We start from the raw sequence: 20,931 nt of genomic DNA, 5'->3' as shown, positions 1-20,931 counted from the left end.
AGGGGCCTAAAGACATTCAAATCTAAATGGTTGAAATGGAATATAACCTGTTTTCTGTTTTCTTAGCCAGTGTGAAATGATGAGAATCTTAATAAGTGAAACTTACATATATTCCCAGGTATTATATCAAGCATGTTACTTATCTTAACATTTTTAATTGTCATAACAACTCTATGAAGTAAGTGCATTTATTATGTCAATTTTAGAGATGAGAAAACTGAAGCTAAGAATGGTTAAGCTACTAGCCCAACATTGCAGTTAGTAATGGTAGAAGTTGGATTCCAACCTGGGCAGATGTGGAGTCCATAAGGAAACGCCACAATCAGTTCATTGAAGTACTTTTATTATTATTATTTTTTTAATTTTTATTGGTTTTTTTACAGAGAGGAAGGGAGAGGGATAGAGAGTTGGAAACATCGATGAGAGAGAAACATCAATCACCTGCCTCCTGCACACCCACCACTGGGGATGTGCCCGCAACCAAGGTACATGCCCTTGACTGGAATCGAACCTGGGACCCCTCAGTCCCCAGGCCAACGCTGTATCCACTGAGCCAAACCGATCAGGGCCATTGAAGTACTTTTTGATAGCATTTATTTAAGCTAAGTAAGGTGTTATTGTCACCGAGTTTTTAATAACATAATAACCCATCACATGAGCTTGATTTTGGGGATAAATTGTAATATTTTATTAGGTCAGACCTAATATGTAAAGACAAATTGATTGATGTTTTAAAATCACCTACAGCACTTACTAGTGGACTTGGCTTTCAACATATGTGTTGAATTCAGTTGAATTTGTAGTTGTTCATATTTCTATGATAATTGTAATTTTATATTTTTATCTCCAATAAACAGGTCTGCCTCCAGCTATAACTGACCTTTCTTTTGGGCTTATTTCCTTACATTCCAATTATTTTGACACTACATTTCATTAAAAATGTTAAGTGGTAATTAACACTTTAGTGTTTTGTTTTTTTTTGCACTAATTCCTACATAAATATTTGCTAAGATGAATTGATAGCAAACACAGAGCAAGTATGGATTGACAGTCCTAGTGAAATATTTTTTCTTTCCATTTTACTTGATAAACAACAGAAGACCAGGAGATCAGATTACTAATTGATAAAATGTGCCAGAAAAACAAGTAGCCTCAATGGACCAGAAATTTTGAGGAAACCCTGAAATAAGGAAGTCAAAGTGTTGAGTTGACAAACAAAATCACTGAGCAAAGCCCAAAGAAGAATGCTGCAAAATGTGAGGATGGCTCTGGTTGTTTTTAAGAACAAAACGACACAGGAATGAGGGAATTAGAGACGTTGGTTGGTTTGAGGCATTGCATTTAGGGTAACTATACAGGTTGACCCCTGTGCCCACTGTCCCTACAATCATGATTTGATGACTTACTAGAATGGCCCATCAGACTAAGACTATAATCGTACCGATGGCTAAGCTTTATTACAGGGAAAGAATCTGAAACAAAGGCAGCAAAGGGAAAAGGTGTGTGGACAGAATCTGGAGGAAATCAGGTGGAAGCTTATAAGCATCCTCTCCCAGCGGAGTCACACAGGAGACACAACTCATGCTGGAGTTGTAACAACACGTGTACAGGGTTGTGGACAAGGGAATTTATTAGGGAACAAGTGACTAAGGTTTTTACTGGGAGCGAGACATATAGGCATCCTCTGCTTGGCAGGCACCAAAATTCTAGACTCCCCAAAGGAAAGTAGATGTTTAGCACAAATCACATTCTTTTTAGAGTTCAGGCACAGTGAGCCATTCTTGTCATTCAAGAACTTTTTTTGTGACTGAGCCAATCCTATATAATAAAGAGGTAATATGCAAATTGACCATCACACCCTCACACAAGATGGCTACCCCCATGTGGTCAAAGATGGCCACCACAAGATGGCCAGAGGGGGAGGGCAGTTAGGGGTGATCAGGCCAGCAGGGGAGGGCAGTTGGGGGGTTCCAAGCATGCAGGGGAGGGCAGTTAGGGGTGACCAGGCCGGCAGGGGAGGGCAGTTGGGGGCGATCAGGCTGGCAGGGGAGGGCAGTTGGGGGCAATCGGGCCAGCAGGGGAGCAGTTAGGTGTTGATCAGGCTGGCAGGGCAGTCGTTAGGGGCAATCAGGCAGGCAGGCAGGTAGGTGAGCGGTTGGGAGCCAGCAGTCCTGGATTGTGAGAGGGATGTCTGCCGATTTAGGCCCGATCCCACAGGGGGGGGTGCCATATTGTAGAGAGTGCAGGCTGGGCTGAGGGACACCCCCCCCCCCAAGTGCACGAATTTCATGCACCGGGCCTCTAGTGGATACAATAAAGGGAAGATCTTACATGAGAGGAAATGGAAAAGGACTTTATATGAAGTCCTTTTTATATGAAAATGACTTTAAATATGTATGATGAAAATATGCAAAGGAATAAATCAGGGTAAAATTTTAGAATAAAGGTGTCTGAGTCTGATTCCTTGTAGGTTGTCCTCTCAGAAGGGACTGGGCCTTTTGCTGAGCTCCATGGGAATCAGCTACAGCTGAGTGTTTAAGGATCTCAATGCTGGTAGAATTCTGAAATGATGGATCAAGCCCTGTTGGCTATCAGAACTAGGTGATTTGGGGTCCTGGCATTTGGGTGGCATCCATAAAAGTTGGCGTTTTAGTTGTGTAAGTTTCTTTCAGGGAGGCACTGAGGGTGTGATTGTATTGTTGGAATAAGCCAGATGGAGAAAGCAGGGATGTGCCCATTGGTTTCCCCGTCTCTTTGGAGGATTGCAACCAGCCTCTAGATGCATGTTAAATTAGAAGCTGATCCTCAGGCAGCAGCTTGTAAAGTATGCAATCAGACCTCTTTCAGGGAAGAACTGGGAGATGTTTTTGCCTGTTCGTTCTTTTTTAAAAATATTTTTATTGGTTTTAGAGAGAAAGGAAGAGGGAGAGAGAGAGAGAGAGAGAGAGAGAGAGAGAGAGAGAGAGAAACATCAATGTGAGAGTGAACATTGATCTGCTGCCTCCTGCATGGCCCTTACCAGGGATAGAGCCCTCAAACCAGGCATGTGTCCTAACCAGGAAATGAACCAGCAATCTTTTGGTGCATGGGATAATGCCCAACCCACTGAGACACACTGGCCATGGCTACCTGTTTCTTCTATGTTGAATCCTGGGGGACAACCGTGGCAAGTGCAAGCCATGCTTGCTCTCACAGCCAGGCAGTTAGGGGTCGCATTTTTCAGGCAGCAGCCAGAAAAGATGAGGCTTTAGACCAGTGGTTCTCAACCTGTGGGTCGAGACCCCTTTGGGGGTCGAACGACCCTTTCACAGGGGTCGCCTAAGACCATCAGAAAACACATATAGGAACCAAGATGGTGGCATAGGTTAACGCCGGAGTTTGCTGCCTCGAACAACCACATCAAAAATACAACTAAAAGACGGAACGGACATCACCCAGAACCACAGGAAGGCTGGCTGAGGAGAGATTCTACAACTAGAAGAAAAGAGAAATTCATACCGAGACTCAGAGGAGGCGCAGTGCGGAGGTGAAATACTAAGGTGCGGAGGTGCGCGTGGAGCGGGCCGGCGGAGGAGGGCGAGGTTGTTGTTTTCAATCGGGAGGGAGTTTCAGACTCTGAGCTCCAGATCCAGGCGAGTCTCTAGGGACCCAGACTCAAACTGGAGAAGCGGGAAGGCAGCTTTCTCTCTGAGGTTTGCAGCGGTTGCAGAGCCGCTGGGGACGGAACTGAGAGCAGCCATAACTGCTCGCTCTGCCCGCCCTGTAGATCCCCTGGGACCCGCCCCACCCAAGCCCTGCACAGAAGCATTTGCCAGATAGCCTCAAGCAAAGGCTAGATTAGCACCGCCCTAGAGATTCAGCACAGAAGCTCTCCCACTGCAGACACAGCTGACTCTCATAGCCAGTTAGCCTGGAGGTCAATTCACCCCTAGTATTGCTGACAACAATTAAGGCTTAACTACAACAAGACTGGGCACAAAGACCACAAGGGGGTGCACCAAGAAAGCATAAAAAATGCGGAGACAAAAAAACATGACAGAAATGGAGGATATAGAGGTAAAAAACGCACTTTTGAGGGCTTTCAATAATTTGCTAGAAACTGCTGATAAACTTGATGAGAGCCTCAAGAAATCTAATGAGACCCTCGATGTTGTGATAAAGAACCAACTAGAAATTAAGCATACACTGACTGAAATAAAGAATATTATACAGACACCCAACAGCAGACCAGAGGAGCACAAGAATCAAGTCAAAGATTTGAAATGTGAAGAAGCAAAAAACACCCAACCGGAAAAACAAAATGAAAAAAGAATCCGAAAATACGAAGATAGTGTAAGGAGACTCTGGGACAGTTTCAAACGCACCAACATCAGAATTATAGGGGTACCAGAAGATGAGAGACAGCAAGATATTGAAAACCTATTTGAAGAAATAATGACAGAAAACTTCCCCCACCTGGTGAAAGAAATGGACTTACAGGTCCAAGAAGCGCAGAGAATCCCAAACAAAAGGAATCCAAAGAGGACCACACCAAGACACATCATAATTAAAATGCCAAGAGCAAAAGACAAAGAGAGAATCTTAAAAGCAGCAAGAGAAAGAGACTCAATTACCTACAAGGGAATACCCATACGACTGTCAGCTGATTTCTCAACAGAAACTTTGCAGGCCAGAAGGGAATGGCAAGAAATATTCAAAGTGCTGAATACCAAGAACCTACAACCAAGAGTACTTTATCCAGCAAAGCTATCATTCAGAATTGAAGGTCAGATAAAGAGCTTCACAGATAAGGAAAAGCTAAAGGAGTTCATCACCACTAAACCAGTATTATACGAAATGCTGAAAGGTATCCTTTAAGAAGAGGAAGAAGAAGAAAAAGGTAAAGATACAAATTATGAACAACAAACATGCATCTATCAACAAGTGAATCTAAGAATCAAGTGAATAAATAATCTGATGTACAGAATGAACTGGTGATTATAATGAATCAGGGACATAGAAAGGGAATGGACTGACTATTCTTGGGGGGAAAAGGGGAGTGGGAGATGTGGGAAGAGACTGGACAAAAATCGTGCACCTATGGATGAGGACAGTGGGTGGGGAGTGAGGGCGGAGGGTGGGGCGGGAACTGGGAGGACGGGAGTTGGGGTGGGGGGGGGGGGGAAAGAGGAACAAATGTAATCTGAACAATAAAGATTTAATAAAAAAAAAAGAAAACTCATATATAATTACATATTGCTTTTGTGATTAGTCACTATGCTTTAATTATGTTCAATTTGTAACAATGAAAATATATCCTGCACATCAGATATTTACATTACGATTCATAACAGTAGCAAAATTACAGTTATGAAGTAGCAACGAAAGTAATTTTATGGTTGGGGGGTCACCACAACATGAGGAACTGTATTAAAGGGTCGAGGCATTAGGAAGGTTGAGAACCACCGTTTTAGACAATGCTGAACCCTGGGAGGATACCTGTGGCCCATGTCCATGCACCCTTTAGGAACTGCTTCTTTGTTCACCACAGTCCCATGGGTGTCATGGACACTAACCTTTTTGGCCCTCAAGAGCCAGGCGTCTTGGGGGCCTGTCGCTTGGGTGGGAGTCTTAAAAGTTGAGTTGCTAGATGTGAGGTCCAACCCTTTACTTGTCAGAGAGAAGCTGGAAGCTGGGGGGTTCTTTCCTGATTGTTTGGTGCTGTGCTAGGGAGGGGTTTTTGGTGAGGATGTGTCTCAGCGTTTTCTACCAATCTTGTGGCACTCTCTCATTTGCCCGTGTGCAGGAGTCCCTGAGCTAGTGTCTGGATTTCTTTCAGAGGGAATTGCTCCGTGCACGGCTGCACATTTGGTGCATTGACGGCAAGAGGAAAGTTCAGGAGCCTCCTTTGTCACCATCTTGTTCCCTCCTCCTCCACCAATTTCTTTCTAAGAACCATTTTAGTGGCATCCCATAAATTTTGATACCTTGTATTTTCATTCTTATTCAGTTCAAAATATTTTCTAATTTCCCTTGTAACTCTTCTTTGGTCAATGGGTGATTTATACCTAACAAAGGGAATAGACTAGTGCTTCCCTCAAACAATTGTGAGAAAGTAAGTGAACCATTGTAGAAGTGACATTGGTTCATTGTCAGAAAAGATGTTTAGGAACAGAGCCTGACACATACTAATTGCTACATTATCAGCTGCCAAATTTACCTTTGGGTTTCCTTATTCTGCTTTAAGGAGAAACCTGGATTTTCTCTTACTCCTGATACTATAAGCCCTGAGGGTCATTTAAACCAATGCTTACTCTCTTACACCCTTGGTTACTACCTGTCTGAGATCAAATGCTTTGAGGGCACCGGCTTTCTTAAGTTGCCAAAATGAAATTGGTCTCTGTAATTAACCAGGCTCTTTGTAGGTAAGAGAGAACCACTATTTGTTTTTTGTAACTTCTGCTTGTTCTACCAGCCATGTGCCCTTTAAATTTTTGTGGCCAGAACAAGAAAACAAAGAACATGGGTGGTGTATGTGTGTGTGTGTGTGTATGTGTGTGTGTGTGTGTTCTAAGTCTTGCTGCTTCTTTGTCTTTTTTAATTAGAAAAGTTTACTTTCACTGCCTTGGAATGTATTACTCATTGTAACCAGATTCAAGTTATATGACTCCCTCCTTGGTGAATTTGTTTTCCAGTACTCCTCCTACTCTACAATATCATTTTCCACAGTTTCAGTTACCCATGGTCAACTTCAGTTTGAAAATATTAAATAAATTCCACCTCACTTCATCTCATGCCATGGGCAGGATATCATCACAGAGGGGTGGGTACAATACAATAAGATATTTTGAGAGTGAGAGAGCACATTTCCATAACTTTTATTACAGTATATATTTTTTTACAATTTTTCTATTATTAACTATTATTGTTAATCTCTTCCTGTTTCTAACTTGTAAATTAAACTTTATCATAGGTATGTATATACAGGAAAACACACACACACACACACACACACACACACACACACACACTTCAGAGCTTTCTGAGGTTTCAGGCATCCACTTGTGGTCTTGGAAATGTATCTCCCCCCCCCCCCCCCCCAGACAAGGGGGGACCACTATATACCTAAAGAAATTGCTTTATTAAATGCTGTTGCCAGAGGTTATTTCTTTTTCCTCCTTAACATTTAAAAACATCAAACAAAACTGAATGTACTTTTTTTTTTCTAATCCTCACTCGAGGATATATTTTTTTCCCCATTGATTTTCAGAAAGAGTGGAAGAGAGAGGGAAAGACAGAGAGAAATATCGATGTGAGAGAAACACATCGATTGGTTGCCTCCTGAGGCACCCTGAACAGGGCCCGGGGCAGGGAGGAGCCTGCAACCGAGGTACGTGCCCTCAATGGGAATTGATCCCGGGACCCTTTGTCTGTAGGCCGACGCTCTATCCACTGAGCCAAACCGGCTAGGGACTTTTGGGGGCCCCTAAACTCTTTCCAACTATCCATTATGTCAAAACTATTTTCATACTAAAAATGAGATGCTAGTTGTTTTATAAACTATTTTCACAACAATGAGACATTATTTTGTTCACTCTCATTCTTTCACAAGTGTACAGTGAAGTTTTCCAGAGAGTACATGATGTGTCATATCACAGTAGATTAAGTATAGAAATAAAATATGAAAATCTAGCCCTTTTTTGTAAAGCTAGATATTAAAGAAATGTGCATAAATGTAAAATCCCATTGTCTTATCAATTTTTAGGAAACTTTTCATAAATATGTGTTCTTATTTAATGGATTCATTATTTTAAAAAAGGATCCCGGGACCCTTTCTCTGACTGGCTTATCTCACTTAGCATAATGCTCTCCAGTTCCATCCATGCTGTTGCAAATAGTAAGAATTCCTTTTTTTTTTTTTTTTTTTTTACCGCAGCGTAGTATTCCATTGTGTAGATGTACCACAGTTTTTTAATCCACTCACCTGCTGATGGGCACTTAGGCTGTTTCCAAATCTTAGCTATGGTCAACTCCATTTTTAATTCATATATCCTATGCCTCCCTGCTCTTTGCACTGCCACCTCCTCCAACCCCAGGTATCAATTCTGCCAGATCAATTACCTTGGTTCCTAAATTTTATGAGTCCATGGTGACTTGGGAGACAAAATTGCTTGGAGAGGTATAAGGAGATAAGAATAGGAACTGTGAGCTTTAAAGAACTGAGGTTTTAGAACTGATAGTATTTTTTCCTATAGTCCTTATATTCATACTAGAGGCCGGGTACACAAATTCGTGCACAGGTGGAGTCCCTGGGCCTGGACGGTGATCGGGGCCCATCGGGGCAGCCGGCCATGGGGAGGGACCATGGGGGGCAGCTCCTGCGTTGAGCGTCTGCCCCTTGGTGGTCAGTGTGCGTCATAGTGACTGGTCAACCGGTTATAACGGTCACTTAGGCTTTTATATCTATAGATAACCAAGGCAACAAGAACTGATCAGAGCTAGAACCTTATCATTGATGATGGTCTGTAATATGTCAGACATTCTATGAGCTACTTTATGTTTTTTTATTTTCTTAATCCTGACTCATTTTATGGATGAGGAAACTAAGGTTCAAAGAAGACAAGTGATTTGGCCAAGACCATACAGCTAGTTGGCAGAGTTGGGATTCCCTGCCTGGCTTGATTAGCTCCTAGGCCACATGAGCAAGAGGTGCCTTTTAATACCTATTGTGATATTTCTTCTTTAGGGAGGTCTGGACCATAATAGATGTTTAATAAATACATTTATGTAGAATGGAGGCATACATTTGACCCAACCCAAGAGTTGAGTGCTACTTAGTTGTTTTATGGTTCTTTCTTTTTTCTCCGAGATCATTTCTGCTTCCTGATTAGAATCAGAATTTCTAACTGTTCCCTCTGTTCATAAAAGCATTATAATCAGGTATCTTTTAGCATGGAGAGTCACTGACCTTTCAGGAGCTGCGAAAATTAATGTGTGAAGATAGGCTTGTTTTTTTCCAGAATGTAAAGTTGGAATTAATATAAGAGGAACTCAAAAATAAATTGCTACTGGGGACTGAAGAGTTATTAGAAAGAAAGTTCAAATCCCAAGTAGGACTTTTAATTTAACATGAAACATATATCTTGAAATTCTTACTCACACTCCCTCCCCGAAAAGGTATTCTATCTTGCTTTCATTGGTCTCTCTAGAACAATTTGGTTGGTTCAAATATACTTTAGCAATCAATTTAAAATACACGAACAGTTTCATATCATTAACTTTCATTTCTATTTGCAATTATAACTTGAATTTTTAAAAAGTAATGGTTATCCTTTTAGAAAGTACTTTGTGTGTTTTTTCTATCTGAAAGATCACAAGGAAGAAAGTGAATAATTCATGCAAATCTGAACTGTTACATTTTGACTATCACCAACTGACTCATTTTATTTCTAACAGGAAAGACTTGAATTTTTACCAGTCACATCAACAGTGGTGAGAGAACTCTACCAGCCACTTTGCTAATAGAGTTAGATTGATTTCAGACAAAAATTATTAATATGCATATGAGTTAAGAGAGATCTAAAAAACTAAGAAAGTAGCTTTTAAAATATTGTTCTAATTTAATATCATGTGCATATTTTCTTATTCAAAAATATATATTTTAAAATAGCTTTTATAATTATGAAAAATAAGACAGTATGTCTTTATTTTCTCTGATCCTATCTGCTAGTTCATTGCACATATTTGATGTGGTGCATCACCTATAACCTTATAAACATTTCTCTTATTCCTCACTAGAGTGCAGACTTGTATCCTTCACCAAAAGTAGCACAGTGCTTTTTATATTGTGTGTATCCAATAAATTCTTACATGCATAAATTATTACTTATCACATATGCTAAGGTTTCTCTCATAATTTTAAATTTAAATCTATTGGTTTCTTTAGAGGAACCTAGATACTAGAGCCCAAATTTAACCGAGTCTTTTTTATTACTTATTTATATTCTTTAAAAGAATGTTCACATAAAATGCAGCAATCACCTAAACAATGGTTAAAATTGGTCTCATTAGCATTTTCTCAGTGAGTTACTTTTGTTGGAATAAATGTCCTGTTCTTTGATAACACTTGAGAGATCACAGCTCCTCTGTCATGTCTTTGAAGACTGGCCTAGAATCACGAGAGAGTAAAACCAGTAGGTAGCTTCGGACAAATCTAGCACTCTCAGTCATTTGGACATAGGTTTTAAAAGTAAACAGACATTAATTGTTGAAAGTATTACATATGTCTCCTCCAACCCCCCTCCCCCACATTGACCTCTTTCACCCTGCACCTGTGTCACCTGCCTCCCCTTCCCCCCCCCAGGCCTACCACACTATTTTTTAAAAAAATTAAATTCTTTATTGTTTAACATATTACGTAAGTCTCCTTTTCCCCACATTGACCTCTCCCCAGCCGCCCCCACCCCCTAGCACATGCCCTTCCCGCCCCATGTCTGTGTCCATTGGTTATGCTCATATGCATGCATACAAGTCCTTTGGTTGATCTCTTACTCCCTCACCCCCCTGCCTTCCCATATAGGTTGGACAGTCTATTTGATGCTTCTATGACTCTGGTTCTATTTTTGTTCATCAGTTTATGCTGTTCATTATATTCCACAAATGAGTGCGATCATATGATATTTATCTTTCTCTGACTGGCTTATTTCACTTAGCATAATGCTCTGCAGTTTCATCTGTGCTGTTGCAAATGGTAAGAATTCCTTCCTTTTTACAGCAGCGTAGTATTTCACAGTTTTCTAATCCACTCATCTGCTGATGGGCCCTTAGGCTGTTTCCAAATCTTAGCAATTGTAAATTGTGCTGCTATGAACACAGGGGTGCATATATCCTTTCTGATTGGTTTTTCTGTTTTCTTGGGATATATTCCTAGAAGTGGGATCACTGGGTCCAATGGAAGTTCCATTTTTAATTTTTTGAGGAAACGCCATACTGTTCTCCACAGTGGCTGCACCAGTCTGCATTCCCACCAGCAGTGCAAGAGGGTTGTTTGTTGATTTGTTGATGATAGCCATTCTGACAGGTGTGAGATGGTACCTCATTGTTGTTTTGATTTGCATCTCTCAGATGATTAGTGACTTTGAGCATGTTTTCATATGTCTCTTGGCCTTCTGTATGTCTTCTTTCATAAAGTGTCTATTTAAGTCCTTTGCCCATTTTTTGTTGGATTGTATATTTTCCTTTTGTTAAGTTGTATGAGTTCCCTGTAAATGTTGGAGATTAAACCCTTATCTGAGATAGCGTTGGCAAATATGTTCTCCCATGCAGTGGGCTTTCTTGTTGTTTTGTTGATGGTTTCTTTTGCTGTGCAGAAGCTTTTTATTTTGATGTAGTCCCATTTGTTTATTTTCTCCTTAGTTTCCATTGCCCTAGGAGCTGTATTCGTAAAGATACTGCTATGACAAACGTCTGCTATTTTGCTGCCTTTGGCTTCTTCTAGGATTTTTATGGTTTCCCGTCTTACATTTAAATCCTTTAACCATTTTGAGTTTATTTTTGTGTATGGTGTAAGTTGGTGATCTAGTTTCATTTTTTTGCATGTGTCTGTCCAATTTTCCCAACACCATTTATTGAAGAGGCTGTCTTGGCTCCATTGCTTGGGTTGATCTCTGGGTTCTCTGTTCTGTTCCATTGGTCTATATGTCTGTTCTTGTGCCAGTACCAGGCAGTTTTGAGAATAGTGGCTTTGTAGTATAGCTTGATATCTGGTATTGTGATCCCTCCAACTTTGTTCTTCTTTCTTAAGATTACTGGGTCTTTTTTAAAAAAAATATATTTTATTGATTTTTTTTACAGAGAGGAAGGGAGAGGGATAGAGAGTTAGAAACATCAATGAGAGAGAAACATCAATCAGCTGCCTCCTACACACCCCCAACTGGGGATGTGCCCGCAACCAAGGTACATGCCCTTGACCGGAATCAAACCTGGGACCCTTCAGTCCGCAGGCCGATGCTCTATCCACTGAGCCAAACCAGCCAGGGCCTGGGTCTTTTTTAAAATTTTTTATTCCAGATGAATTTTTGGAGAGTTTGTTCTAGGTCTTTGAAGTATGCCATTGGTATTTTAATGGGGATTACGTTGAATCTATAGATTGATTTGGGTAGTATGGACATTTTAATGATGTTGATTCTATGAACATGGTATGTTCTTACATTTGCTTATGTCTTCCTCTATCTCTTTTTTCATGGTCCTGTAATTTTCTGAATACAGGTCCTTTACCTCCTTGGTTAAATTTATTCCTAGGTATCTTGATTTTTTTGTTGCAATGGTAAATGGGATTGTTTTTTTAGTTTCTCTTTCTGTGAGTTCATTATTGGTGTATAAAAAAAGCCATAGATTTCTGGGTGTTTAATTTTGTATCCTGCTACATTGCCAAATTCATTTATTCTAGTAGTTTTTTGGTGGAGTCTTTGGGGTTTTCTATGTCCAATATCATGTCATCTGTGAATAATGACAATTTTACTTCTTCTTTGCCAATTTGGATGCCTTTTATTTCTTCTTCTTGTCTGATCACTATGGCCAGCACTTCCAGTACTATATCGAACAGGAGTGGTGAAAGTGGGCATCCCTCTCTTGTTCCTGTTCTTAGGGGAAATGGTTTTAGTTTTTGACCATTGAGTATGATGTTGGCTATAGGTTTGTCATATACGGCTTTTATTATGTTGAGGTATGATCCCTCTATTCCCACTTTGCTGAGTTTTTATCAGGAAAGGGTGATGGATTTTGTCAAAAGCCTTTCTCCATCAATTGATATGACTATGTGATTTTTGTCTCTCAATTTGTTTATGTGATGTATCATATTTATTGATTTGTGGATATTGTACCAGCCTTGCATCCCTGGAATAAATCCCACTTGGTCATGGTGTATGATCTTTCTAATGTAATGCTAGATCCGATTTGCTAGAATTTTTGTTGAGGATTTTAGCATCTATGTTCATCAGGGATATTGGCCTATAATTCTCTTTCATTAAGTTGTCTTTATCTGTTTTTGGGATTAGGGCAGTGGTTCTCAACCTTCCTAATGCCGAGACCCTTTAATACAGTTCCTCATGTTGTAGTGACCCCCAACCATAAAATTACTTTCGTTGCTACTTCATAACTGTAATTTTGCTACTGTTATGAATTGTAATGTAAATATCTGATATGTAATTATATATGTGTTTTCCGATGGTCTTAGGCGACCCCTGTGAAAGGGTCGTTCGACCCCCAAAGGGGTCGTGACCCACAAGTTGAGAACCGCTGGATTAGGGTAATGCTGGTTTCATAGAAGGAGCTTGGAAGTGTGCCTTCCTCTTGATTTTTTGGAATTGTCTGAGAAGGATAGATTTTAGTTCTTCTTTGAATGTTTGGTAAAACTCTCCTGTGAAGCCAGCTGGCACGGGGCTTTTTTTTGCGGGAAGCTTTTTGATGGCTGCTTCAATTTCCTACTTAGTTATTGGCCTGTTGAGATTTTTTTTGATTCTTCTTGATTGAGTTTTGGAAAGTCGTATTTTTCTAGGAATATGTCCATTTCCTCTAGGTTGTTTAGTTTGTTGGAGTAGAGTTGTTCATAGTCATTTTTTTTTTTTTTTTTTTACAATCTTTTGTATTTCTGTGGGGTCTGTTGTAGTTTTGCCTCTTTCATTTCTGATTTTGTTTATTTGGGTCCTCTCTCTTTGCTTCTTGGTGAGCCTGGCTAGAGGTTCATCAATCTCGTTTATCCTTTCAAAGAACCAGCTCTTGGTTTCATTGATCTTTTGTATTGTTTTTTTTTTTTTTTTGGTCTCTATTCCATATATTTCTGCTCTGATCTTTATTATCTCCTTTCTTCTGCTCACTCTGGGCTTTTCTTGTTGCTCTCTTTCTAGTTCTCTAGATGTAGAGTTAGATAATTTATTACCAGTTTTTCTTTTTCTTTTTTTTTTTTTTTTTTTTTTTTTTTAGGTAGGCCTCTAATGCTATGAACTTCCCTCTCAAGACTGTTTTCACTGTGTTCCATAGGTTTTGGATTGTTGTGTTTTCATTGTCATTCATTTCCAGGATCTTTTTTGATCTCTTTGGTAATCCAATCATTGTTTAATAGCATACTATTCAGCCCCCAAGTGTTTGAATTTTTTGATTGTTTTTATTCCTACCACACTATTGTCTGTGTCCATGGGTTATGCATATATTCATATAAATTCTTTGGTTAATCTCTTCCCTCTCCCCCTTCTCTCTGAGATTCCTTGTTCTCTTCCATGCTTCCATGTCTCTGGATCTGTTTTGTTCATCAGTTTATTTTGTTAATTATATTCCACATATAAGTGAAATCATGTGATACTTGTCTTTCTCTGACTGGCTTATTTCACTTAGCATAATACTCTCCAGGCCCTTCCATGCTATCTCAAAGGAAGAGATTTTTTTTTTTTTTACAGCTGCACAGTATTCATTGTTCTTTCCATTGTTCTATAAAGATAAAATAAAATGAAACAGAGCAAGCAAACAAACAAAAGAAGTTCACATATAACTTTGACATATAAATGAGATTCATAAATAAATATAAATGAAATATAAAAAAGTAAGCAGACATTAAGATTTAGGATGAAATAAAATATAATAAACAGGGCAGGAAGAAAACAAAGTCTTCATGTCAGGAAAGAGATATTTTCTTTAATGAAAACCAGTAAGAATATGCATTTCAAGGATTACATTTTTTAAATGGGAAAATCCCCAGAACTAATTTGCCATATGTTGTATCTTGGAGATAGTTAAACCACGAGAGTAAAGTGTACTCACAATGCAGCCAACCCTAGAGGAAACCACTAATTTTTACTCTTGGGAAATGTGACCTACTGTGAAAGTACTTGTGTTGTCAAGAAGAGTGTTATAATGGCAGAGGCAAAGAGAAAGTGGTTTTCCTCATGAGAATGGAAAATTGGAGAATAAGGTCTTGCCTATTTATTTATTTAGGAAAAAAACAGGACTAGATGACCAGCAGTGTGCAGCAGCCTGAAAACCATGATCAAGAGCAGGGATCACAGGAGAGTGAGACAGACCTGGGTTCGAATCCCACTATGCCATTTTAGACTTGGACAAATCAATGAACCTTTCTTATATTCTGTAAAATAGTCATAATGATGATCTCAGAGGGTTGTTTTGAAAAAGACCATGTTTTTAAAAAACTTGGTACATAATAAGCATTCACAAGTGGTAATATAAGACAAACAAGCAAGCAAATGTTATTTCTGCAGAAATAATCTTACAGCAGAGAATGGTATTTCATCAAGAGATTTTAGCTTGGTGGAACTATTTCTTAAGAACCTGCAATTGCCATCTAAAATTCTACATACTCTAAGTAACCTCCTCTACTTTACTTTGTGAAGATACAACTCCAGTTATAAGCAATATAATGTCATTGGCAGATACTCATGCTGCCCTGCCCATCATGAACTCTGATATCTTACAAGGTACAGTTTCTTCAGTAAGAGGAAATGTCCTATTGGATGAAAATGGATTTCACATAAAAGTGAACAACAGAAAAGAATTGTGGCCCAGGGTGGGTAAGAGATCAACCGAAGGACTTGTATGCATGCATATAAGCATAACCAATGGACACAAGACATAAAGCTTCCCTTTTTGATTAAGATTGCCATCTTGCTTTTAGGCAAAACAAGTTATCAAACCATGACAGCGAAGGGGGAAGAGAGGTGCCGTGGAAGATTGTGCAGAGCCATTGTGGGCAAAGTATTTTCTTTGTGAAGGTTGATGGTGGGGTGGAGAGTTGAGTCAAACAGGGTTCAAGACGCCAAATACAGTAAGACAAAAAACCCAATCAACCAACCAAACATACAAAAAAACAACACGAACCACACACACACAATTTTCTAAAACTAAAAAGCAAGAAAAGTATGCTCCTGAAATTTGGTATATCTACCAAAAGGCAACACCTGTCAACCTAACACAATCAGTAGATTATGCCTACGTCATCACCAGGAAAAGAAATAGAGTGAATTGCCTCCTGATAGTAGACAGTGAGCTATTTAGTACAGAGTTTTATCTAGAAGCGTTAGTTATCCTGATGCATGTAATTCCTAGCCTGGTTTTCTTTGTGAAGGTTGATGGTGGGGTGGAGAGTTGAGTCAAACAGGGGTCAAGACGCCAACATTATTACTCATAAAGGACTGTCAGGGATAGACATAGACATGCAGCCTGTCTCTAATATTTAAGAATATTGAAACAGATTACTGCCTGATCCTCCTGTTAGTTGACAAGTACTGCCAAGTGTCTGTAGTCATTCCTTGGAAACTAGAGGTCTCAGGGCCAACTACACTGTGTTCTCATGTTCTCCCACATGAGTATATTTAGAGATGAAATCAGTTTGAAATGCACATTAGCAGTCTTAAAGGGGAAATGAAGTCATACCCAGACAGTTTTATCTTTTTGCCTTGGTGATAGGGTATGTTAAGTGCTCACTGCATTCAAATGTTTCTGGGCTTTAAAAAAAACATATTTTTCTTGGTAAGAATAGGTATAAAAAGGAGAAGAAGAAAAAAACCCTCATATCTGCCACCCCAATATAATTACTACTAGCACTTTTCTGTGTATCATTCAGTTTTTACAAATCTGTAAAGATACTGAAATATTTTTAATCTGCTCTTCCTTTTCAAAATTATAATATAAATATTTTAAATGTTTTAACATCTTTATAAACATATTTAATAATAGCATAGTGTATAATATTTCACTAAATAGATTTAGCACAATTTAAGTAATCACTCCATTGTTATTTCCAGATTTCGCTTTGCTGATATAAATAATGCTGGTGTATCATTCTGCATAAAACCTTTTGCTGTTTCACATTTCTTACTTTAAGATAGATTCTCCAGAGTTGAATTTTAGAGTTTCTAGGTACACAGGGGTGGGTGAAAGTAGGCTTATGGGTTCATTGTGACATTCTTTTGAGTTAATAAAGCCATCATAATAAACATAATCTGCATGTATTTTTCCATATGAACTGTAAACCTACTTTTGCCCACCCTGTTTTTAGGGTATAAGGTATGTTCCCTCAAGGCATTTTTAGTAGGAGGCAAAGAACCACTTTCTCCAGATAAAAACCTAACTGGTGCCCTACAATCTGGTGCCTGAAGATTATCCCGAGGAGTTATATTTTAGAAATCTCAATGGGGGGTACTCCTGTGAGAGTTGTAAACCATTTAGCAGCTGCTACCAGGAGAAAATGCGGACCTTCTTTGCTGCTCTTCTGATGTAAAGGAGAAGCTTAACAGAAAACTGAACATATTTTCAACTTGATAAACTCCTTAAGGAAGGGGAGAGGAACTAATATTTGTTGAGTGCCTACTTGGCTTCAGGTACAGTGATGGAGTTACATAGTAGGGTTGTTGCCTCAGTTGTACCACTCATGCCTTTTCCCCTCCAAGATTCTGGTCAATAAAATACAGCACAAGAGACATGAGTTTAACAGGGCTCAAAATTTCAGCCATATGACTGGTAAAGTTGGACTGAGGAGGTGAAATGTCTCCAAATTCCTTCTAAACCTAGACTTTGGATTCCATCTGTCTGTCATATCTACCTGCTTACAGGTGAGAAGCCAGAGTTGAGAAGCATGCCCTTTTGATCTGCTTATCACATAAGGATTAAAAACACAGGTGTTCACTGTGTGAGCGTAGGTTTACAGAGTATATTTACAGGTGTTCATTATGTAAGAGTAGGCCCCAGAGGACATGAGGCAGTCTCCTGTCCACATGGCCATGTAGTTCTTGCCTTTTGGTCAACATAGGCTAATGGAGGACTGCCTCTCCATGAACCCAGTCAGGCTAGCCACTCCTCCTCTCCTGGGGAGTGGTGTAGAGGGGTTGGGAAATACTTCCTCAAGTTATCACAAATAGCCTTTAAAAAGATTATTATGAAGATCAGATTCATACTTGTGGATAGGGAACCTGAAATTCAGATATGGTCTACAATTTCTTAAGGTCACATAACTAAGGGACCAGTGGCTGAATAAACATTCAAACTCAGATGTACCAGACCCCAGATGTTATTGGTGGAAGTGGGGTTCCGGGGGTGCTGTCAGGAAAAGAATTTTCTGAGGCCCCCATGGGAGGATGGACGTTTGTGGAGAGTTTTATTGATAATGTAAAATTAAGCGGGTTCCCCTCCAAGATCCTATCTCTGTTCATCTTGCCATTTAAATCCAATCTTGTCTTCAGCAGAGAGAGAATAAAGGCTACTGCCTACAGTTTTTGCTCCATATTAAAGTCCAGTCCAGTCCAGCAACCTTTTTCTATCTACTTCATATTGAGTCACAGGCTGCAATCCTTCCTAAATGAACTTCCATGAGTAAACTTCAGGTTTTTTTAAGGTTAAGTGCCAAATTTATTATGTTAAGTATTTCTTAACCATTTAGCATATATCAAACTGTGCTATACTTTTAAAAATTAGATTTCCATTTTTAATGTGTTATTGATGAAGTTTTTAAATTTTAAACCCTGGCCTATTTTTCCTATAAGTCTTGTGATTTTTATTGGGCAATTTTGCTTTAATAGGGTGATTAAAAAAATTTTTTTTTTATTGATTTCAGAAAGGGAGAGGGGGAGAGAGAGAGAGAGCTAGAAACATCAACGATGAAAGATAATCATTGATCGGCTGCCTCCTGCACACCCCACACTGGGGATTGAGCCGGCAACCCAGGTATGTGCCCAGACCGGGAATGGAACAGTACCTTCTAGTTCATAGGTTGACCCTCAACCACTGAGCCATGCCAGCCGGGCTAATGGAGTGACTTTTAGGAATATAAATGTTCCATTACAGCAGAAATAATTATACATATTTTCTGGTGATTTGAAATATTGCTTTTATTTTTTATTAAATTTCTGTATGTGCCTTTCCTATTTTTGAACATCCAATTTTGTTTCATGGCTAGTCTGACTACCCATATGCCAATGCCACATAATTTTAATTATTAAGGCTTGATACTATTTTAATAGCTAATAGAGCTAGCTAATCCTCTTCCTTCTACTCACCTCCCTCAACTCATAGTTCCTATATTTCAGAGTTTTCCTGTCCTATTTTGCTTTCTTATTTTTCCATGTGGACTTTTGAATCAATTTTATGAACTCTAGGAAAAGATGTTGATGATTTAAATGGAGTCACATTAAATTAATGAATTAATACAGAAAGAACCGACATCTTTATAACATTGATGAAATATCTTCAGAAAATGCCTTCCATTGCTCAAGGCTATATTTGTGTTTTTCAGAAGTGTTTTAATGATTTTTTTCTCATAAAGATATTTACTTTTCTTATTAAGTATATTTCTAGCATTTCATATATTTTTTTTGTTGCTATGGTAAATGGGATCTTAGTTTCCATTATATCATTTAAATGGTGGTTGTTTTGATAAAGTCTATTGATTTCTATATCCTGCTACCTGAGTTATTGTTTGTGGTTGTTTTTCCATTGATTTTTCTTGGAGTTTCAGGTATACATCACATCAGATGACATAATTCTTCTGTTATTAAGCAAGAGAAAGCTTTTAGGGCATTTTCCAATTCACATGCCTTAAAGGCTTTTTCTTTATGGCATTAGACGTAATGCTTCCAATACATGTGAAATAGCAGTGATAGCAATTTTTCTGGGGTAGCTCTTGCTTTAAAAAAGAATGATTCCAGTATTTACCACTTATATGAGCTCCTGGCTTTTAGGCTGTAATATAGTAAAAGCAAGTTTCTATCTATTACCATTTTAATGAGTAATTAAACCTTTATTAGTAACCTTTATTAGGAAGGAGAAAAGAATTCCTGGGTCTAACTGAGCATTGTTTGATGAAATAGGCTGTTAAGGATGTACAGAAGAAAATATAGTAAGTAGAAAGCAGGCTTCTTGAATTTTTAATAAATAGTTGTGAAAATAGAACTTCTTTGAATCTACCACTGAATCTGTTTTCAATTTTACCATGATGAGAGGTGGTGATTCTGAATGGATTATGGAAAAATTTGGGTGTGGAATTAGGGTGGGTGGGGAGTATAAGGGTGGGCAAACATAGGTTTACAGTTGTGAGTATGTGAAAGAGTTTATACATGTGCTATTATTTTTAAAAATATTTTTATTGATTTTTTTACAGAGAGGAAGGGAGAGAGATAGAGTTGGACACATCGATGAGAGAGAAACATCGATCAGCTGCCTCCTGCACACCTCCCACCAGGGATGTGCCCGCAACCAAGGTACATGCCCTTGACCGGAATCGAACCTGGGGCCCTTCAGTCTGCAGGCTGACGCTCCATCCACTGAGCCAAACTGGTCAGGGCTACATGTGCTATTATTTATTAATTATTGTATTATTTTTATAAGAACAACTGAAAACCTACTTTTGCCCACCCTGTGTTCGTGAATGAAACTTTATCCTATATAACAAAAGCCTAATATGCTAAGTGTCCGTTTGTCCATTCAACCAAAGTGTAATATGCTATTGATATGCTAAGGCCACTCAACCGCTCACTAAGACATGCACTGACCACTAGGGGGCAGATAGTAGACTGGTTGACCAGTCGCTATGACGTGCACTGACCACCAGGGGGCAGACGCTCTGACCAGTAGGTTAGCTTGCTGCTGGGGTCCGGTTGATCAGGACTGAGCGAGACGGGCCAGACATGCCCTGGACCCCTCCCATGGTCCCTCCCAGCTGGCCAACCTCCCGCGTCCCTCCCTGGCCCCGATCGTGCACTGGTGGGGTCCCTTGGCCTGGCCTGCAACCTCTTGCAATCTGGGCTGAGGGACCCTCCCTCCCAAGTGCATGAATTTCGTGCCCCAGGCCACTAGTTAAGATACAACAGATAATTACTAAAGATAAATATTTTTGTGACACATTTTCTGAAATACTATTCTCTTATCATTTTTTTATTGTTTAAAAATTTTAGCATG

This window comes from Myotis yumanensis, unplaced genomic scaffold (genome assembly GCF_028538775.1).
Source record: "Myotis yumanensis isolate MYYU_CA2020_CCGP unplaced genomic scaffold, mMyoYum1.0.hap1 SCAF_8, whole genome shotgun sequence".
Lineage (NCBI taxonomy): Eukaryota > Metazoa > Chordata > Mammalia > Chiroptera > Vespertilionidae > Myotis > Myotis yumanensis.
The sequence above is the reverse complement of the archived record's forward strand: the minus strand, read 5'-3'. Positions refer to the sequence as shown.